The sequence below is a fragment of the Hemicordylus capensis genome, chromosome 9 (assembly GCF_027244095.1).
Source record: "Hemicordylus capensis ecotype Gifberg chromosome 9, rHemCap1.1.pri, whole genome shotgun sequence".
NCBI lineage: Eukaryota > Metazoa > Chordata > Lepidosauria > Squamata > Cordylidae > Hemicordylus > Hemicordylus capensis.
This window is the reverse complement of record NC_069665.1, coordinates 5,281,405-5,305,153: the sequence shown is the minus strand read 5'-3', so window position 1 is coordinate 5,305,153 and position 23,749 is coordinate 5,281,405.

The window sequence follows — 23,749 nt, the reverse complement described above, 5'->3', positions numbered from 1 at the left end:
CTTACACGTGGTGATAAAAGGCGTAGTTTCTGCACATATGAGGCATGTTGCACCAGAGGAAAAGCCTGCTTTCCTTGGCTTAAAATTAAGATCGGAGAAGCTTGCAAAATGCAAAGAACAAGATAGCATTCATTCAAATGCTACGCAACAGAGGAAAAGCCTGCTTTCCTTGGCTTAAAAATCAGATCGGATAACCTTGCCAAATGCAAAGAACAAGATAGCATTCATTCAAATGCTACACACTTCTTCAGTCTTAGTTCCGTTCAGTAAAAACACTCACTGGTTGCAAGAACAGGTCAAAAAGCAATCCAGATCATATTGGGGTGGCACACAGTTGCCAAAAACATGGATGTAAGAAAATACAAAAAGACCTTAAAAAGGTTAGATTAGACGGTTAGACCAACCCGTCAGCGACTCACGAGTAGACCCCAGCTGCCAACATGCGAATAGACTCCGGTTGGTTTACTCACGAGTAGACCACCCTCGGCTTACTCGCGAGTAGACCATGCTTGGCTGACTCGTGATTAGACCACGCTCGGTTTACTCGTGAGTAGACCACGCTAGGCGTACTGGTTAGTAGACCCGGGTTGGCTTACTCGTGAGTAGACCCCGTCGGCTCATTCGTGCAATGTCCAAGCTTACACGTGGTGATAAAAGGCGTAGTTTCTGCACATATGAGGCATGTTGCACCAGAGGAAAAGCCTGCTTTCCTTGGCTTAAAATTAAGATCGGAGAAGCTTGCAAAATGCAAAGAACAAGATAGCATTCATTCAAATGCTACGCAACAGAGGAAAAGCGTGCTTTCCTTGGCTTAAAAATCAGCTTGGATAAGTTTGCAAAATGCAAAGAACAAGATAGCATTCATTCAAATGCTACGCAACAGAGGAAAAGCCTGCTTTCTTTGGCTTAAAAATCAGCTCGGATAAGCTTGCAAAATGCAAAGAACAAGATAGCATTCATTCAAATGCTACACACTACTTCAGTCTTAGTTCCGCTCAGTAAAAACACTCACTGGTTGCAAGAACAGGTCAAAAAGCAGCCCAGATCATATTGGGGTGGCACACAGTTGCCAAAAACATGGATGTAAGAAAATACAAAAAGACCTTAAAAAGGTTAGATTAGACGGTTAGACAAACCCGTCAGCAACTCACGAGTAGACCCCAGCTGCCATACATGCGAATAGACTCCGGTTGGTTTACTCACGAGTAGACCACCCTCGGCTTACTCGCGAGTAGACCATGCTTGGCTGACTCGTGATTAGACCACGCTCGGTTTACTCGTGAGTAGACCACGCTAGGCGTACCGTTTAGTAGACCCGGGTTGGCTTACTCGTGAGTAGACCCCGTCGGCTCATTCGTGCAATGTCCAAGCTTACACGTGGTGATAAAAGGCGTAGTTTCTGCACATATGAGGCATGTTGCACCAGAGGAAAAGCCTGCTTTCCTTGGCTTAAAATTAAGATCGGAGAAGCTTGCAAAATGCAAAGAACAAGATAGCATTTATTCAAATGCTACGCAACAGAGGAAAAGCCTGCTTTCCTTGGCTTAAAAATCAGCTCGGATAAGCTTGCAAAATGCAAAGAACAAGATAGCATTCATTCAAATGCTACACTCTTCTTCCGTCTTAGTTCCACTCAGTAAAAACACTCACTGGTTGCAAGAACAGGTCAAAAAGCAGCCCAGATCATATTGGGGTGGCACACAGTTGCCAAAAACATGGATGTAAGAAAATACAAAAAGACCTTAAAAAGGTTAGATTAGACGGTTAGACCAACCCGTCAGCGACTCACGAGTAGACCCCAGCTGCCATACATGCGAATAGACTCCGGTTGGTTTACTCACGAGTAGACCACCCTCGGCTTACTCGTGATTAGACCACGCTCGGTTTACTCGTGAGTAGACCACGCTAGGCGTACTGGTTAGTAGACCCGGGTTGGCTTACTCATGAGTAGACCCCGTCGGCTCATTCGTGCAATGTCCAAGCTTACACGTGGTGATAAAAGGCGTAGTTTCTGCACATATGAGGCATGTTGCACCAGAGGAAAAGCCTGCTTTCCTTGGCTTAAAATTAAGATCGGAGAAGCTTGCAAAATGCAAAGAACAAGATAGCATTCATTCAAATGCTACGCAACAGAGGAAAAGCCTGCTTTCCTTGGCTTAAAAATCAGCTTGGATAAGTTTGCAAAATGCAAAGAACAAGATAGCATTCATTCAAATGCTACGCAACAGAGGAAAAGCCTGCTTTCTTTGGCTTAAAAATCAGCTCGGATAAGCTTGCAAAATGCAAAGAACAAGATAGCATTCATTCAAATGCTACACACTACTTCAGTCTTAGTTCCGCTCAGTAAAAACACTCACTGGTTGCAAGAACAGGTCAAAAAGCAGCCCAGATCATATTGGGGTGGCACACAGTTGCCAAAAACATGGATGTAAGAAAATACAAAAAGACCTTAAAAAGGTTAGATTAGACGGTTAGACAAACCCGTCAGCAACTCACGAGTAGACCCCAGCTGCCATACATGCGAATAGACTCCGGTTGGTTTACTCACGAGTAGACCACCCTCGGCTTACTCGCGAGTAGACCATGCTTGGTTGACTCGTGAATAGACCACGCTCGGTTTACTCACGAGTAGACCACGCTAGGCGTACCGTTTAGTAGAACCGGGTTGGCTTACTCGTGAGTAGACCCCTTCGGATCATTTGTGCAATGTCCAAGCTTACACGTGGTGATAAAAGGCGTAGTTTCTGCACATATGAGGCATGTTGCACCAGAGGAAAAGCCTGCTTTCCTTGGCTTAAAATTAAGATCGGAGAAGCTTGCAAAATGCAAAGAACAAGATAGCATTCATTCAAATGCTACGCAACAGAGGAAAAGCCTGCTTTCCTTGGCTTAAAAATCAGATCGGATAACCTTGCCAAATGCAAAGAACAAGATAGCATTCATTCAAATGCTACACACTTCTTCAGTCTTAGTTCCGTTCAGTAAAAACACTCACTGGTTGCAAGAACAGGTCAAAAAGCAATCCAGATCATATTGGGGTGGCACACAGTTGCCAAAAACATGGATGTAAGAAAATACAAAAAGACCTTAAAAAGGTTAGATTAGACGGTTAGACCAACCCGTCAGCGACTCACGAGTAGACCCCAGCTGCCAACATGCGAATAGACTCCGGTTGGTTTACTCACGAGTAGACCACCCTCGGCTTACTCGCGAGTAGACCATGCTTGGCTGACTCGTGATTAGACCACGCTCGGTTTACTCGTGAGTAGACCACGCTAGGCGTACTGGTTAGTAGACCCGGGTTGGCTTACTCGTGAGTAGACCCCGTCGGCTCATTCGTGCAATGTCCAAGCTTACACGTGGTGATAAAAGGCGTAGTTTCTGCACATATGAGGCATGTTGCACCAGAGGAAAAGCCTGCTTTCCTTGGCTTAAAATTAAGATCGGAGAAGCTTGCAAAATGCAAAGAACAAGATAGCATTCATTCAAATGCTACGCAACAGAGGAAAAGCCTGCTTTCCTTGGCTTAAAAATCAGATCGGATAAGCTTGCAAAATGCAAAGAACAAGATAGCATTCATTCAAATGCTACACTCTTCTTCCGTCTTCGTTCCACTCAGTAAGAACACTCACTGGTTGCAAGAACAGGTCAAAAAGCAGCCCAGATCATATTGGGGTGGCACACAGTTGCCAAAAACATGGATGTAAGAAAATACAAAAAGACCTTTAAAAGGTTAGATTAGACGGTTAGACCAACCCATCAGCGACTCACGAGTAGACCCCAGCTGCCATACATGCGAATAGACTCCGGTTGGTTTACTCACGAGTAGACCACCCTCCGCTTACTCGCGAGTAGACCACGCTCGGTTTACTCGTGAGTAGACCACGCTAGGCGTACTATTTAGTAGACCCGGGTTGGCTTACTCGTGAGTAGACCCCGTCGGCTCATTCGTGCAATGTGCAAGCTTACACGTGGTGATAAAAGGCGTAGTTTCTGCACATATGAGGCATGTTCCACCAGAGGAAAAGCCTGCTTTCCTTGGCTTAAAATTAAGATCGGAGAAGCTTGCAAAATGCAAAGAACAAGATAGCATTCATTCAAATGCTACGCAACAGAGGAAAAGCCTGCTTTCCTTGGCTTAAAAATCAGCTTGGATAAGTTTGCAAAATGCAAAGAACAAGATAGCATTCATTCAAATGCTACGCAACAGAGGAAAAGCCTGCTTTCTTTGGCTTAAAAATCAGCTCGGATAAGCTTGCAAAATGCAAAGAACAAGATAGCATTCATTCAAATGCTACACACTACTTCAGTCTTAGTTCCGCTCAGTAAAAACACTCACTGGTTGCAAGAACAGGTCAAAAAGCAGCCCAGATCATATTGGGGTGGCACACAGTTGCCAAAAACATGGATGTAAGAAAATACAAAAAGACCTTAAAAAGGTTAGATTAGACGGTTAGACAAACCCGTCAGCAACTCACGAGTAGACCCCAGCTGCCATACATGCGAATAGACTCCGGTTGGTTTACTCACGAGTAGACCACCCTCGGCTTACTCGCGAGTAGACCATGCTTGGCTGACTCGTGAATAGACCACGCTCGGTTTACTCACGAGTAGACCACGCTAGGCGTACCGTTTAGTAGAACCGGGTTGGCTTACTCGTGAGTAGACCCCTTCGGATCATTTGTGCAATGTCCAAGCTTACACGTGGTGATAAAAGGCGTAGTTTCTGCACATATGAGGCATGTTGCACCAGAGGAAAAGCCTGCTTTCCTTGGCTTAAAATTAAGATCGGAGAAGCTTGCAAAATGCAAAGAACAAGATAGCATTCATTCAAATGCTACGCAACAGAGGAAAAGCCTGCTTTCCTTGGCTTAAAAATCAGATCGGATAAGCTTGCAAAATGCAAAGAACAAGATAGCATTCATTCAAATGCTACACACTTCTTCAGTCTTAGTTCCGTTCAGTAAAAACACTCACTGGTTGCAAGAACAGGTCAAAAAGCAATCCAGATCATATTGGGGTGGCACACAGTTGCCAAAAACATGGATGTAAGAAAATACAAAAAGACCTTAAAAAGGTTAGATTAGACGGTTAGACCAACCCGTCAGCGACTCACGAGTAGACCCCAGCTGCCAACATGCGAATAGACTCCGGTTGGTTTACTCACGAGTAGACCACCCTCGGCTTACTCGCGAGTAGACCATGCTTGGCTGACTCGTGATTAGACCACGCTCGGTTTACTCGTGAGTAGACCACGCTAGGCGTACTGGTTAGTAGACCCGGGTTGGCTTACTCGTGAGTAGACCCCGTCGGCTCATTCGTGCAATGTCCAAGCTTACACGTGGTGATAAAAGGCGTAGTTTCTGCACATATGAGGCATGTTGCACCAGAGGAAAAGCCTGCTTTCCTTGGCTTAAAATTAAGATCGGAGAAGCTTGCAAAATGCAAAGAACAAGATAGCATTCATTCAAATGCTACGCAACAGAGGAAAAGCCTGCTTTCCTTGGCTTAAAAATCAGATCGGATAAGCTTGCAAAATGCAAAGAACAAGATAGCATTCATTCAAATGCTACGCAACAGAGGAAAAGCCTGCTTTCTTTGGCTTAAAAATCAGATCGGATAAGCTTGCAAAATGCAAAGAACAAGATAGCACTCATTCAAATGCTACACTCTTCTTCTGTCTTAGTTCCACTCAGTAAAAACACTCACTGGTTGCAAGAACAGGTCAAAAAGCAGCCCAGATCATATAGGGGTGGCACACAGTTGCCAAAAACATGGATGTAAGAAAATACAAAAAGACCTTAAAAAGGTTAGATTAGACGGTTAGACCAACCCATCAGCGACTCACGAGTAGACCCCAGCTGCCATACATGCGAATAGACTCCGGTTGGTTTACTCACGAGTAGACCACCCTCGGCTTACTCACGAGTAGACCACGCTCGGTTTACTCGTGAGTAGACCACGCTAGGCTTACTATTTAGTAGACCCGGGTTGGCTTACTCGTGAGTAGACCCCGTCGGCTCATTCGTGCAATGTGCAAGCTTACACGTGGTGATAAAAGGCGTAGTTTCTGCACATATGAGGCATGTTCCACCAGAGGAAAAGCCTGCTTTCCTTGGCTTAAAATTAAGATCGGAGAAGCTTGCAAAATGCAAAGAACAAGATAGCATTCATTCAAATGCTACGCAACAGAGGAAAAGCGTGCTTTCCTTGGCTTAAAAATCAGCTTGGATAAGTTTGCAAAATGCAAAGAACAAGATAGCATTCATTCAAATGCTACGCAACAGAGGAAAAGCCTGCTTTCTTTGGCTTAAAAATCAGCTCGGATAAGCTTGCAAAATGCAAAGAACAAGATAGCATTCATTCAAATGCTACACACTACTTCAGTCTTAGTTCCGCTCAGTAAAAACACTCACTGGTTGCAAGAACAGGTCAAAAAGCAGCCCAGATCATATTGGGGTGGCACACAGTTGCCAAAAACATGGATGTAAGAAAATACAAAAAGACCTTAAAAAGGTTAGATTAGACGGTTAGACAAACCCGTCAGCAACTCACGAGTAGACCCCAGCTGCCATACATGCGAATAGACTCCGGTTGGTTTACTCACGAGTAGACCACCCTCGGCTTACTCGCGAGTAGACCATGCTTGGCTGACTCGTGATTAGACCACGCTCGGTTTACTCGTGAGTAGACCACGCTAGGCGTACCGTTTAGTAGACCCGGGTTGGCTTACTCGTGAGTAGACCCCGTCGGCTCATTCGTGCAATGTCCAAGCTTACACGTGGTGATAAAAGGCGTAGTTTCTGCACATATGAGGCATGTTGCACCAGAGGAAAAGCCTGCTTTCCTTGGCTTAAAATTAAGATCGGAGAAGCTTGCAAAATGCAAAGAACAAGATAGCATTTATTCAAATGCTACGCAACAGAGGAAAAGCCTGCTTTCCTTGGCTTAAAAATCAGCTCGGATAAGCTTGCAAAATGCAAAGAACAAGATAGCATTCATTCAAATGCTACACTCTTCTTCCGTCTTAGTTCCACTCAGTAAAAACACTCACTGGTTGCAAGAACAGGTCAAAAAGCAGCCCAGATCATATTGGGGTGGCACACAGTTGCCAAAAACATGGATGTAAGAAAATACAAAAAGACCTTAAAAAGGTTAGATTAGACGGTTAGACCAACCCGTCAGCGACTCACGAGTAGACCCCAGCTGCCATACATGCGAATAGACTCCGGTTGGTTTACTCACGAGTAGACCACCCTCGGCTTACTCGTGATTAGACCACGCTCGGTTTACTCGTGAGTAGACCACGCTAGGCGTACTGGTTAGTAGACCCGGGTTGGCTTACTCATGAGTAGACCCCGTCGGCTCATTCGTGCAATGTCCAAGCTTACACGTGGTGATAAAAGGCGTAGTTTCTGCACATATGAGGCATGTTGCACCAGAGGAAAAGCCTGCTTTCCTTGGCTTAAAATTAAGATCGGAGAAGCTTGCAAAATGCAAAGAACAAGATAGCATTCATTCAAATGCTACGCAACAGAGGAAAAGCCTGCTTTCCTTGGCTTAAAAATCAGCTTGGATAAGTTTGCAAAATGCAAAGAACAAGATAGCATTCATTCAAATGCTACGCAACAGAGGAAAAGCCTGCTTTCTTTGGCTTAAAAATCAGCTCGGATAAGCTTGCAAAATGCAAAGAACAAGATAGCATTCATTCAAATGCTACACACTACTTCAGTCTTAGTTCCGCTCAGTAAAAACACTCACTGGTTGCAAGAACAGGTCAAAAAGCAGCCCAGATCATATTGGGGTGGCACACAGTTGCCAAAAACATGGATGTAAGAAAATACAAAAAGACCTTAAAAAGGTTAGATTAGACGGTTAGACAAACCCGTCAGCAACTCACGAGTAGACCCCAGCTGCCATACATGCGAATAGACTCCGGTTGGTTTACTCACGAGTAGACCACCCTCGGCTTACTCGCGAGTAGACCATGCTTGGTTGACTCGTGAATAGACCACGCTCGGTTTACTCACGAGTAGACCACGCTAGGCGTACCGTTTAGTAGAACCGGGTTGGCTTACTCGTGAGTAGACCCCTTCGGATCATTTGTGCAATGTCCAAGCTTACACGTGGTGATAAAAGGCGTAGTTTCTGCACATATGAGGCATGTTGCACCAGAGGAAAAGCCTGCTTTCCTTGGCTTAAAATTAAGATCGGAGAAGCTTGCAAAATGCAAAGAACAAGATAGCATTCATTCAAATGCTACGCAACAGAGGAAAAGCCTGCTTTCCTTGGCTTAAAAATCAGATCGGATAACCTTGCCAAATGCAAAGAACAAGATAGCATTCATTCAAATGCTACGCAACAGAGGAAAAGCCTGCTTTCCTTGGCTTAAAAATCAGATCGGATAAGCTTGCAAAATGCAAAGAACAAGATAGCATTCATTCAAATGCTACACTCTTCTTCCGTCTTCGTTCCACTCAGTAAGAACACTCACTGGTTGCAAGAACAGGTCAAAAAGCAGCCCAGATCATATTGGGGTGGCACACAGTTGCCAAAAACATGGATGTAAGAAAATACAAAAAGACCTTTAAAAGGTTAGATTAGACGGTTAGACCAACCCATCAGCGACTCACGAGTAGACCCCAGCTGCCATACATGCGAATAGACTCCGGTTGGTTTACTCACGAGTAGACCACCCTCCGCTTACTCGCAAGTAGACCACGCTCGGTTTACTCGTGAGTAGACCACGCTAGGCGTACTATTTAGTAGACCCGGGTTGGCTTACTCGTGAGTAGACCCCGTCGGCTCATTCGTGCAATGTGCAAGCTTACACGTGGTGATAAAAGGCGTAGTTTCTGCACATATGAGGCATGTTCCACCAGAGGAAAAGCCTGCTTTCCTTGGCTTAAAATTAAGATCGGAGAAGCTTGCAAAATGCAAAGAACAAGATAGCATTCATTCAAATGCTACGCAACAGAGGAAAAGCCTGCTTTCTTTGGCTTAAAAATCAGCTCGGATAAGCTTGCAAAATGCAAAGAACAAGATAGCATTCATTCAAATGCTACACACTACTTCAGTCTTAGTTCCGCTCAGTAAAAACACTCACTGGTTGCAAGAACAGGTCAAAAAGCAGCCCAGATCATATTGGGGTGGCACACAGTTGCCAAAAACATGGATGTAAGAAAATACAAAAAGACCTTAAAAAGGTTAGATTAGACGGTTAGACAAACCCGTCAGCAACTCACGAGTAGACCCCAGCTGCCATACATGCGAATAGACTCCGGTTGGTTTACTCACGAGTAGACCACCCTCGGCTTACTCGCGAATAGACTATGCTTGGCTGACTCGTGAATAGACCACGCTCGGTTTACTCACGAGTAGACCACGCTAGGCGTACCGTTTAGTAGACCCGGGTTGGCTTACTCGTGAGTAGACCCCGTCGGCTCATTCGTGCAATGTCCAAGCTTACACGTGGTGATAAAAGGCGTAGTTTCTGCACATATGAGGCATGTTGCACCAGAGGAAAAGCCTGCTTTCCTTGGCTTAAAATTAAGATCGGAGAAGCTTGCAAAATGCAAAGAACAAGATAGCATTCATTCAAATGCTACGCAACAGAGGAAAAGCCTGCTTTCCTTGGCTTAAAAATCAGATCGGATAAGCTTGCAAAATGCAAAGAACAAGATAGCATTCATTCAAATGCTACGCAACAGAGGAAAAGCCTGCTTTCTTTGGCTTAAAAATCAGATCGGATAAGCTTGCAAAATGCAAAGAACAAGATAGCACTCATTCAAATGCTACACTCTTCTTCTGTCTTAGTTCCACTCAGTAAAAACACTCACTGGTTGCAAGAACAGGTCAAAAAGCAGCCCAGATCATATAGGGGTGGCACACAGTTGCCAAAAACATGGATGTAAGAAAATACAAAAAGACCTTAAAAAGGTTAGATTAGACGGTTAGACCAACCCATCAGCGACTCACGAGTAGACCCCAGCTGCCATACATGCGAATAGACTCCGGTTGGTTTACTCACGAGTAGACCACCCTCGGCTTACTCGCGAGTAGACCACGCTCGGTTTACTCGTGAGTAGACCACGCTAGGCTTACTATTTAGTAGACCCGGGTTGGCTTACTCGTGAGTAGACCCCGTCGGCTCATTCGTGCAATGTGCAAGCTTACACGTGGTGATAAAAGGCGTAGTTTCTGCACATATGAGGCATGTTCCACCAGAGGAAAAGCCTGCTTTCCTTGGCTTAAAATTAAGATCGGAGAAGCTTGCAAAATGCAAAGAACAAGATAGCATTCATTCAAATGCTACGCAACAGAGGAAAAGCGTGCTTTCCTTGGCTTAAAAATCAGCTTGGATAAGTTTGCAAAATGCAAAGAACAAGATAGCATTCATTCAAATGCTACGCAACAGAGGAAAAGCCTGCTTTCTTTGGCTTAAAAATCAGCTCGGATAAGCTTGCAAAATGCAAAGAACAAGATAGCATTCATTCAAATGCTACACACTACTTCAGTCTTAGTTCCGCTCAGTAAAAACACTCACTGGTTGCAAGAACAGGTCAAAAAGCAGCCCAGATCATATTGGGGTGGCACACAGTTGCCAAAAACATGGATGTAAGAAAATACAAAAAGACCTTAAAAAGGTTAGATTAGACGGTTAGACCAACCCGTCAGCGACTCACGAGTAGACCCCAGCTGCCATACATGCGAATAGACTCCGGTTGGTTTACTCACGAGTAGACCACCCTCGGCTTACTCGTGATTAGACCACGCTCGGTTTACTCGTGAGTAGACAACGCTAGGCGTACTGGTTAGTAGACCCGGGTTGGCTTACTCATGAGTAGACCCCGTCGGCTCATTCGTGCAATGTCCAAGCTTACACGTGGTGATAAAAGGCGTAGTTTCTGCACATATGAGGCATGTTGCACCAGAGGAAAAGCCTGCTTTCCTTGGCTTAAAATTAAGATCGGAGAAGCTTGCAAAATGCAAAGAACAAGATAGCATTCATTCAAATGCTACGCAACAGAGGAAAAGCCTGCTTTCCTTGGCTTAAAAATCAGCTTGGATAAGTTTGCAAAATGCAAAGAACAAGATAGCATTCATTCAAATGCTACGCAACAGAGGAAAAGCCTGCTTTCTTTGGCTTAAAAATCAGCTCGGATAAGCTTGCAAAATGCAAAGAACAAGATAGCATTCATTCAAATGCTACACACTACTTCAGTCTTAGTTCCGCTCAGTAAAAACACTCACTGGTTGCAAGAACAGGTCAAAAAGCAGCCCAGATCATATTGGGGTGGCACACAGTTGCCAAAAACATGGATGTAAGAAAATACAAAAAGACCTTAAAAAGGTTAGATTAGACGGTTAGACAAACCCGTCAGCAACTCACGAGTAGACCCCAGCTGCCATACATGCGAATAGACTCCGGTTGGTTTACTCACGAGTAGACCACCCTCGGCTTACTCGCGAGTAGACCATGCTTGGTTGACTCGTGAATAGACCACGCTCGGTTTACTCACGAGTAGACCACGCTAGGCGTACCGTTTAGTAGAACCGGGTTGGCTTACTCGTGAGTAGACCCCTTCGGATCATTTGTGCAATGTCCAAGCTTACACGTGGTGATAAAAGGCGTAGTTTCTGCACATATGAGGCATGTTGCACCAGAGGAAAAGCCTGCTTTCCTTGGCTTAAAATTAAGATCGGAGAAGCTTGCAAAATGCAAAGAACAAGATAGCATTCATTCAAATGCTACGCAACAGAGGAAAAGCCTGCTTTCCTTGGCTTAAAAATCAGATCGGATAACCTTGCCAAATGCAAAGAACAAGATAGCATTCATTCAAATGCTACACACTTCTTCAGTCTTAGTTCCGTTCAGTAAAAACACTCACTGGTTGCAAGAACAGGTCAAAAAGCAATCCAGATCATATTGGGGTGGCACACAGTTGCCAAAAACATGGATGTAAGAAAATACAAAAAGACCTTAAAAAGGTTAGATTAGACGGTTAGACCAACCCATCAGCGACTCACGAGTAGACCCCAGCTGCCATACATGCGAATAGACTCCGGTTGGTTTACTCACGAGTAGACCACCCTCCGCTTACTCGCGAGTAGACCACGCTCGGTTTACTCGTGAGTAGACCACGCTAGGCGTACTATTTAGTAGACCCGGGTTGGCTTACTCGTGAGTAGACCCCGTCGGCTCATTCGTGCAATGTGCAAGCTTACACGTGGTGATAAAAGGCGTAGTTTCTGCACATATGAGGCATGTTCCACCAGAGGAAAAGCCTGCTTTCCTTGGCTTAAAATTAAGATCGGAGAAGCTTGCAAAATGCAAAGAACAAGATAGCATTCATTCAAATGCTACGCAACAGAGGAAAAGCCTGCTTTCTTTGGCTTAAAAATCAGCTCGGATAAGCTTGCAAAATGCAAAGAACAAGATAGCATTCATTCAAATGCTACACACTACTTCAGTCTTAGTTCCGCTCAGTAAAAACACTCACTGGTTGCAAGAACAGGTCAAAAAGCAGCCCAGATCATATTGGGGTGGCACACAGTTGCCAAAAACATGGATGTAAGAAAATACAAAAAGACCTTAAAAAGGTTAGATTAGACGGTTAGACAAACCCGTCAGCAACTCACGAGTAGACCCCAGCTGCCATACATGCGAATAGACTCCGGTTGGTTTACTCACGAGTAGACCACCCTCGGCTTACTCGCGAATAGACTATGCTTGGCTGACTCGTGAATAGACCACGCTCGGTTTACTCACGAGTAGACCACGCTAGGCGTACCGTTTAGTAGACCCGGGTTGGCTTACTCGTGAGTAGACCCCGTCGGCTCATTCGTGCAATGTCCAAGCTTACACGTGGTGATAAAAGGCGTAGTTTCTGCACATATGAGGCATGTTGCACCAGAGGAAAAGCCTGCTTTCCTTGGCTTAAAATTAAGATCGGAGAAGCTTGCAAAATGCAAAGAACAAGATAGCATTTATTCAAATGCTATGCAACAGAGGAAAAGCCTGCTTTCCTTGGCTTAAAAATCAGCTCGGATAAGCTTGCAAAATGCAAAGAACAAGATAGCATTCATTCAAATGCTACGCAACAGAGGAAAAGCCTGCTTTCTTTGGCTTAAAAATCAGATCGGATAAGCTTGCAAAATGCAAAGAACAAGATAGCATTCATTCAAATGCTACACTCTTCTTCTGTCTTAGTTCCACTCAGTAAAAACACTCACTGGTTGCAAGAACAGGTCAAAAAGCAGCCCAGATCATATAGGGGTGGCACACAGTTGCCAAAAACATGGATGTAAGAAAATACAAAAAGACCTTAAAAAGGTTAGATTAGACGGTTAGACCAACCCATCAGCGACTCACGAGTAGACCCCAGCTGCCATACATGCGAATAGACTCCGGTTGGTTTACTCACGAGTAGACCACCCTCGGCTTACTCGCGAGTAGACCACGCTCGGTTTACTCGTGAGTAGACCACGCTAGGCGTACTATTTAGTAGACCCGGGTTGGCTTACTCGTGAGTAGACCCCGTCGGCTCATTCGTGCAATGTGCAAGCTTACACGTGGTGATAAAAGGCGTAGTTTCTGCACATATGAGGCATGTTCAACCAGAGGAAAAGCCTGCTTTCCTTGGCTTAAAATTAAGATCGGAGAAGCTTGCAAAATGCAAAGAACAAGATAGCATTCATTCAAATGCTACGCAACAGAGGAAAAGCCTGCTTTCCTTGGCTTAAAAATCAGCTTGGATAAGTTTGCAAAATGCAAAGAACAAGATAGCATTCATTCAAATGCTACGCAACAGAGGAAAAGCCTGCTTTCCTTGGCTTAAAAATCAGCTCGGATAAGCTTGCAAAATGCAAAGAACAAGATAGCATTCATTCAAATGCTACACACTACTTCAGTCTTAGTTCCGCTCAGTAAAAACACTCACTGGTTGCAAGAACAGGTCAAAAAGCAGCCCAGATCATATTGGGGTGGCACACAGTTGCCAAAAACATGGATGTAAGAAAATACAAAAAGACCTTAAAAAGGTTAGATTAGACGGTTAGACAAACCCGTCAGCAACTCACGAGTAGACCCCAGCTGCCATACATGCGAATAGACTCCGGTTGGTTTACTCACGAGTAGACCACCCTCGGCTTACTCGCGAGTAGACCATGCTTGGCTGACTCGTGAATAGACCACGCTCGGTTTACTCACGAGTAGACCACGCTAGGCGTACCGTTTAGTAGAACCGGGTTGGCTTACTCGTGAGTAGACCCCTTCGGATCATTTGTGCAATGTCCAAGCTTGCACGTGGTGATAAAAGGCGTAGTTTCTGCACATATGAGGCATGTTGCACCAGAGGAAAAGCCTGCTTTCCTTGGCTTAAAATTAAGATCGGAGAAGCTTGCAAAATGCAAAGAACAAGATAGCATTCATTCAAATGCTACGCAACAGAGGAAAAGCCTGCTTTCCTTGGCTTAAAAATCAGATCGGATAAGCTTGCAAAATGCAAAGAACAAGATAGCATTCATTCAAATGCTACACACTTCTTCAGTCTTAGTTCCGTTCAGTAAAAACACTCACTGGTTGCAAGAACAGGTCAAAAAGCAATCCAGATCATATTGGGGTGGCACACAGTTGCCAAAAACATAGATGTAAGAAAATACAAAAAGACCTTAAAAAGGTTAGATTAGACGGTTAGACCAACCCGTCAGCGACTCACGAGTAGACCCCAGCTGCCAACATGCGAATAGACTCCGGTTGGTTTACTCACGAGTAGACCACCCTCGGCTTACTCGCGAGTAGACCATGCTTGGCTGACTCGTGATTAGACCACGCTCGGTTTACTCGTGAGTAGACCACGCTAGGCGTACTGGTTAGTAGACCCGGGTTGGCTTACTCGTGAGTAGACCCCGTCGGCTCATTCGTGCAATGTCCAAGCTTACACGTGGTGATAAAAGTCGTAGTTTCTGCACATATGAGGCAAGTTGCACCAGAGGAAAAGCCTGCTTTCCTTGGCTTAAAATTAAGATCGGAGAAGCTTGCAAAATGCAAAGAACAAGATAGCATTCATTCAAATGCTACGCAACAGAGGAAAAGCCTGCTTTCCTTGGCTTAAAAATCAGATCGGATAAGCTTGCAAAATGCAAAGAACAAGATAGCATTCATTCAAATGCTACGCAACAGAGGAAAAGCCTGCTTTCTTTGGCTTAAAAATCAGATCGGATAAGCTTGCAAAATGCAAAGAACAAGATAGCATTCATTCAAATGCTACACTCTTCTTCTGTCTTAGTTCCACTCAGTAAAAACACTCACTGGTTGCAAGAACAGGTCAAAAAGCAGCCCAGATCATATAGGGGTGGCACACAGTTGCCAAAAACATGGATGTAAGAAAATACAAAAAGACCTTAAAAAGGTTAGATTAGACGGTTAGACCAACCCATCAGCGACTCACGAGTAGACCCCAGCTGCCATACATGCGAATAGACTCCGGTTGGTTTACTCACGAGTAGACCACCCTCGGCTTACTCACGAGTAGACCACGCTCGGTTTACTCGTGAGTAGACCACGCTAGGCGTACTATTTAGTAGGCCCGGGTTGGCTTACTCGTGAGTAGACCCCGTCGGCTCATTCGTGCAATGTGCAAGCTTACACGTGGTGATAAAAGGCGTAGTTTCTGCACATATGAGGCATGTTGCACCAGAGGAAAAGCCTGCTTTCCTTGGCTTAAAATTAAGATCGGAGAAGCTTGCAAAATGCAAAGAACAAGATAGCATTCATTCAAATGCTACGCAACAGAGGAAAAGCCTGCTTTCCTTGGCTTAAAAATCAGCTTGGATAAGTTTGCAAAATGCAAAGAACAAGATAGCATTCATTCAAATGCTACGCAACAGAGGAAAAGCCTGCTTTCTTTGGCTTAAAAATCAGCTCGGATAAGCTTGCAAAATGCAAAGAACAAGATAGCATTCATTCAAATGCTACACACTACTTCAGTCTTAGTTCCGCTCAGTAAAAACACTCACTGGTTGCAAGAACAGGTCAAAAAGCAGCCCAGATCATATTGGGGTGGCACACAGTTGCCAAAAACATGGATGTAAGAAAATACAAAAAGACCTTAAAAAGGTTAGATTAGACGGTTAGACAAACCCGTCAGCAACTCACGAGTAGACCCCAGCTGCCAACATGCGAATAGACTCCGGTTGGTTTACTCACGAGTAGACCACCCTCGGCTTACTCGCGAGTAGACCATGCTTGGCTGACTCGTGATTAGACCACGCTCGGTTTACTCGTGAGTAGACCACGCTAGGCGTACTGGTTAGTAGACCCGGGTTGGCTTACTCGTGAGTAGACCCCGTCGGCTCATTCGTGCAATGTCCAAGCTTACACGTGGTGATAAAAGGCGTAGTTTCTGCACATATGAGGCAAGTTGCACCAGAGGAAAAGCCTGCTTTCCTTGGCTTAAAATTAAGATCGGAGAAGCTTGCAAAATGCAAAGAACAAGATAGCATTCATTCAAATGCTACGCAACAGAGGAAAAGCCTGCTTTCCTTGGCTTAAAAATCAGATCGGATAAGCTTGCAAAATGCAAAGAACAAGATAGCATTCATTCAAATGCTACACTCTTCTTCCGTCTTCGTTCCACTCAGTAAGAACACTCACTGGTTGCAAGAACAGGTCAAAAAGCAGCCCAGATCATATTGGGGTGGCACACAGTTGCCAAAAACATGGATGTAAGAAAATACAAAAAGACCTTAAAAAGGTTAGATTAGACGGTTAGACAAACCCGTCAGCAACTCACGAGTAGACCCCAGCTGCCAACATGCGAATAGACTCCGGTTGGTTTACTCACGAGTAGACCACCCTCGGCTTACTCGCGAGTAGACCATGCTTGGCTGACTCGTGATTAGACCACGCTCGGTTTACTCGTGAGTAGACCACGCTAGGCGTACTGGTTAGTAGACCCGGGTTGGCTTACTCGTGAGTAGACCCCGTCGGCTCATTCGTGCAATGTCCAAGCTTACACGTGGTGATAAAAGGCGTAGTTTCTGCACATATGAGGCAAGTTGCACCAGAGGAAAAGCCTGCTTTCCTTGGCTTAAAATTAAGATCGGAGAAGCTTGCAAAATGCAAAGAACAAGATAGCATTCATTCAAATGCTACGCAACAGAGGAAAAGCCTGCTTTCCTTGGCTTAAAAATCAGATCGGATAAGCTTGCAAAATGCAAAGAACAAGATAGCATTCATTCAAATGCTACACTCTTCTTCCGTCTTCGTTCCACTCAGTAAGAACACTCACTGGTTGCAAGAACAGGTCAAAAAGCAGCCCAGATCATATTGGGGTGGCACACAGTTGCCAAAAACATGGATGTAAGAAAATACAAAAAGACCTTTAAAAGGTTAGATTAGACGGTTAGACCAACCCATCAGCGACTCACGAGTAGACCCCAGCTGCCATACATGCGAATAGACTCCGGTTGGTTTACTCACGAGTAGACCACCCTCGGCTTACTCGCGAGTAGACCACGCTCGGTTTACTCGTGAGTAGACCACGCTAGGCTTACTATTTAGTAGACCCGGGTTGGCTTACTCGTGAGTAGACCCCGTCGGCTCATTCGTGCAATGTGCAAGCTTACACGTGGTGATAAAAGGCGTAGTTTCTGCACATATGAGGCATGTTCCACCAGAGGAAAAGCCTGCTTTCCTTGGCTTAAAATTAAGATCGGAGAAGCTTGCAAAATGCAAAGAACAAGATAGCATTCATTCAAATGCTACGCAACAGAGGAAAAGCGTGCTTTCCTTGGCTTAAAAATCAGCTTGGATAAGTTTGCAAAATGCAAAGAACAAGATAGCATTCATTCAAATGCTACGCAACAGAGGAAAAGCCTGCTTTCTTTGGCTTAAAAATCAGCTCGGATAAGCTTGCAAAATGCAAAGAACAAGATAGCATTCATTCAAATGCTACACACTACTTCAGTCTTAGTTCCGCTCAGTAAAAACACTCACTGGTTGCAAGAACAGGTCAAAAAGCAGCCCAGATCATATTGGGGTGGCACACAGTTGCCAAAAACATGGATGTAAGAAAATACAAAAAGACCTTAAAAAGGTTAGATTAGACGGTTAGACAAACCCGTCAGCAACTCACGAGTAGACCCCAGCTGCCATACATGCGAATAGACTCCGGTTGGTTTACTCACGAGTAGACCACCCTCGGCTTACTCGCGAGTAGACCATGCTTGGCTGACTCGTGATTAGACCACGCTCGGTTTACTCGTGAGTAGACCACGCTAGGCGTACCGTTTAGTAGACCCGGGTTGGCTTACTCGTGAGTAGACCCCGTCGGCTCATTCGTGCAATGTCCAAGCTTACACGTGGTGATAAAAGGCGTAGTTTCTGCACATATGAGGCATGTTGCACCAGAGGAAAAGCCTGCTTTCCTTGGCTTAAAATTAAGATCGGAGAAGCTTGCAAAATGCAAAGAACAAGATAGCATTTATTCAAATGCTACGCAACAGAGGAAAAGCCTGCTTTCCTTGGCTTAAAAATCAGCTCGGATAAGCTTGCAAAATGCAAAGAACAAGATAGCATTCATTCAAATGCTACACTCTTCTTCCGTCTTAGTTCCACTCAGTAAAAACACTCACTGGTTGCAAGAACAGGTCAAAAAGCAGCCCAGATCATATTGGGGTGGCACACAGTTGCCAAAAACATGGATGTAAGAAAATACAAAAAGACCTTAAAAAGGTTAGATTAGACGGTTAGACCAACCCGTCAGCGACTCACGAGTAGACCCCAGCTGCCATACATGCGAATAGACTCCGGTTGGTTTACTCACGAGTAGACCACCCTCCGCTTACTCGCGAGTAGACCACGCTCGGTTTACTCGTGAGTAGACCACGCTAGGCGTACTATTTAGTAGACCCGGGTTGGCTTACTCGTGAGTAGACCCCGTCGGCTCATTCGTGCAATGTGCAAGCTTACACGTGGTGATAAAAGGCGTAGTTTCTGCACATATGAGGCATGTTCCACCAGAGGAAAAGCCTGCTTTCCTTGGCTTAAAATTAAGATCGGAGAAGCTTGCAAAATGCAAAGAACAAGATAGCATTCATTCAAATGCTACGCAACAGAGGAAAAGCCTGCTTTCCTTGGCTTAAAAATCAGCTTGGATAAGTTTGCAAAATGCAAAGAACAAGATAGCATTCATTCAAATGCTACGCAACAGAGGAAAAGCCTGCTTTCTTTGGCTTAAAAATCAGCTCGGATAAGCTTGCAAAATGCAAAGAACAAGATAGCATTCATTCAAGTGCTACACACTACTTCAGTCTTAGTTCCGCTCAGTAAAAACACTCACTGGTTGCAAGAACAGGTCAAAAAGCAGCCCAGATCATATTGGGGTGGCACACAGTTGCCAAAAACATGGATGTAAGAAAATACAAAAAGACCTTAAAAAGGTTAGATTAGACGGTTAGACAAACCCGTCAGCAACTCACGAGTAGACCCCAGCTGCCATACATGCGAATAGACTCCGGTTGGTTTACTCACGAGTAGACCACCCTCGGCTTACTCGCGAGTAGACCATGCTTGGTTGACTCGTGAATAGACCACGCTCGGTTTACTCACGAGTAGACCACGCTAGGCGTACCGTTTAGTAGAACCGGGTTGGCTTACTCGTGAGTAGACCCCTTCGGATCATTTGTGCCATGTCCAAGCTTACACGTGGTGATAAAAGGCGTAGTTTCTGCACATATGAGGCATGTTGCACCAGAGGAAAAGCCTGCTTTCCTTGGCTTAAAATTAAGATCGGAGAAGCTTGCAAAATGCAAAGAACAAGATAGCATTCATTCAAATGCTACGCAACAGAGGAAAAGCCTGCTTTCCTTGGCTTAAAAATCAGATCGGATAACCTTGCCAAATGCAAAGAACAAGATAGCATTCATTCAAATGCTACACACTTCTTCAGTCTTAGTTCCGTTCAGTAAAAACACTCACTGGTTGCAAGAACAGGTCAAAAAGCAATCCAGATCATATTGGGGTGGCACACAGTTGCCAAAAACATGGATGTAAGAAAATACAAAAAGACCTTAAAAAGGTTAGATTAGACGGTTAGACCAACCCGTCAGCGACTCACGAGTAGACCCCAGCTGCCAACATGCGAATAGACTCCGGTTGGTTTACTCACGAGTAGACCACCCTCGGCTTACTCGCGAGTAGACCATGCTTGGCTGACTCGTGATTAGACCACGCTCGGTTTACTCGTGAGTAGACCACGCTAGGCGTACTGGTTAGTAGACCCGGGTTGGCTTACTCGTGAGTAGACCCCGTCGGCTCATTCGTGCAATGTCCAAGCTTACACGTGGTGATAAAAGGCGTAGTTTCTGCACATATGAGGCATGTTGCACCAGAGGAAAAGCCTGCTTTCCTTGGCTTAAAATTAAGATCGGAGAAGCTTGCAAAATGCAAAGAACAAGATAGCATTCATTCAAATGCTACGCAACAGAGGAAAAGCCTGCTTTCCTTGGCTTAAAAATCAGATCGGATAAGCTTGCAAAATGCAAAGAACAAGATAGCATTCATTCAAATGCTACGCAACAGAGGAAAAGCCTGCTTTCTTTGGCTTAAAAATCAGATCGGATAAGCTTGCAAAATGCAAAGAACAAGATAGCACTCATTCAAATGCTACACTCTTCTTCTGTCTTAGTTCCACTCAGTAAAAACACTCACTGGTTGCAAGAACAGGTCAAAAAGCAGCCCAGATCATATAGGGGTGGCACACAGTTGCCAAAAACATGGATGTAAGAAAATACAAAAAGACCTTAAAAAGGTTAGATTAGACGGTTAGACCAACCCATCAGCGACTCACGAGTAGACCCCAGCTGCCATACATGCGAATAGACTCCGGTTGGTTTACTCACGAGTAGACCACCCTCGGCTTACTCGCGAGTAGACCACGCTCGGTTTACTCGTGAGTAGACCACGCTAGGCTTACTATTTAGTAGACCCGGGTTGGCTTACTCGTGAGTAGACCCCGTCGGCTCATTCGTGCAATGTGCAAGCTTACACGTGGTGATAAAAGGCGTAGTTTCTGCACATATGAGGCATGTTCCACCAGAGGAAAAGCCTGCTTTCCTTGGCTTAAAATTAAGATCGGAGAAGCTTGCAAAATGCAAAGAACAAGATAGCATTCATTCAAATGCTACGCAACAGAGGAAAAGCGTGCTTTCCTTGGCTTAAAAATCAGCTTGGATAAGTTTGCAAAATGCAAAGAACAAGATAGCATTCATTCAAATGCTACGCAACAGAGGAAAAGCCTGCTTTCTTTGGCTTAAAAATCAGCTCGGATAAGCTTGCAAAATGCAAAGAACAAGATAGCATTCATTCAAATGCTACACACTACTTCAGTCTTAGTTCCGCTCAGTAAAAACACTCACTGGTTGCAAGAACAGGTCAAAAAGCAGCCCAGATCATATTGGGGTGGCACACAGTTGCCAAAAACATGGATGTAAGAAAATACAAAAAGACCTTAAAAAGGTTAGATTAGACGGTTAGACAAACCCGTCAGCAACTCACGAGTAGACCCCAGCTGCCATACATGCGAATAGACTCCGGTTGGTTTACTCACGAGTAGACCACCCTCGGCTTACTCGCGAGTAGACCATGCTTGGCTGACTCGTGATTAGACCACGCTCGGTTTACTCGTGAGTAGACCACGCTAGGCGTACCGTTTAGTAGACCCGGGTTGGCTTACTCGTGAGTAGACCCCGTCGGCTCATTCGTGCAATGTCCAAGCTTACACGTGGTGATAAAAGGCGTAGTTTCTGCACATATGAGGCATGTTGCACCAGAGGAAAAGCCTGCTTTCCTTGGCTTAAAATTAAGATCGGAGAAGCTTGCAAAATGCAAAGAACAAGATAGCATTTATTCAAATGCTACGCAACAGAGGAAAAGCCTGCTTTCCTTGGCTTAAAAATCAGCTCGGATAAGCTTGCAAAATGCAAAGAACAAGATAGCATTCATTCAAATGCTACACTCTTCTTCCGTCTTAGTTCCACTCAGTAAAAACACTCACTGGTTGCAAGAACAGGTCAAAAAGCAGCCCAGATCATATTGGGGTGGCACACAGTTGCCAAAAACATGGATGTAAGAAAATACAAAAAGACCTTAAAAAGGTTAGATTAGACGGTTAGACCAACCCGTCAGCGACTCACGAGTAGACCCCAGCTGCCATACATGCGAATAGACTCCGGTTGGTTTACTCACGAGTAGACCACCCTCCGCTTACTCGCGAGTAGACCACGCTCGGTTTACTCGTGAGTAGACCACGCTAGGCGTACTATTTAGTAGACCCGGGTTGGCTTACTCGTGAGTAGACCCCGTCGGCTCATTCGTGCAATGTGCAAGCTTACACGTGGTGATAAAAGGCGTAGTTTCTGCACATATGAGGCATGTTCCACCAGAGGAAAAGCCTGCTTTCCTTGGCTTAAAATTAAGATCGGAGAAGCTTGCAAAATGCAAAGAACAAGATAGCATTCATTCAAATGCTACGCAACAGAGGAAAAGCCTGCTTTCCTTGGCTTAAAAATCAGCTTGGATAAGTTTGCAAAATGCAAAGAACAAGATAGCATTCATTCAAATGCTACGCAACAGAGGAAAAGCCTGCTTTCTTTGGCTTAAAAATCAGCTCGGATAAGCTTGCAAAATGCAAAGAACAAGATAGCATTCATTCAAGTGCTACACACTACTTCAGTCTTAGTTCCGCTCAGTAAAAACACTCACTGGTTGCAAGAACAGGTCAAAAAGCAGCCCAGATCATATTGGGGTGGCACACAGTTGCCAAAAACATGGATGTAAGAAAATACAAAAAGACCTTAAAAAGGTTAGATTAGACGGTTAGACAAACCCGTCAGCAACTCACGAGTAGACCCCAGCTGCCATACATGCGAATAGACTCCGGTTGGTTTACTCACGAGTAGACCACCCTCGGCTTACTCGCGAGTAGACCATGCTTGGTTGACTCGTGAATAGACCACGCTCGGTTTACTCACGAGTAGACCACGCTAGGCGTACCGTTTAGTAGAACCGGGTTGGCTTACTCGTGAGTAGACCCCTTCGGATCATTTGTGCAATGTCCAAGCTTACACGTGGTGATAAAAGGCGTAGTTTCTGCACATATGAGGCATGTTGCACCAGAGGAAAAGCCTGCTTTCCTTGGCTTAAAATTAAGATCGGAGAAGCTTGCAAAATGCAAAGAACAAGATAGCATTCATTCAAATGCTACGCAACAGAGGAAAAGCCTGCTTTCCTTGGCTTAAAAATCAGATCGGATAACCTTGCCAAATGCAAAGAACAAGATAGCATTCATTCAAATGCTACACACTTCTTCAGTCTTAGTTCCGTTCAGTAAAAACACTCACTGGTTGCAAGAACAGGTCAAAAAGCAATCCAGATCATATTGGGGTGGCACACAGTTGCCAAAAACATGGATGTAAGAAAATACAAAAAGACCTTAAAAAGGTTAGATTAGACGGTTAGACCAACCCGTCAGCGACTCACGAGTAGACCCCAGCTGCCAACATGCGAATAGACTCCGGTTGGTTTACTCACGAGTAGACCACCCTCGGCTTACTCGCGAGTAGACCATGCTTGGCTGACTCGTGATTAGACCACGCTCGGTTTACTCGTGAGTAGACCACGCTAGGCGTACTGGTTAGTAGACCCGGGTTGGCTTACTCGTGAGTAGACCCCGTCGGCTCATTC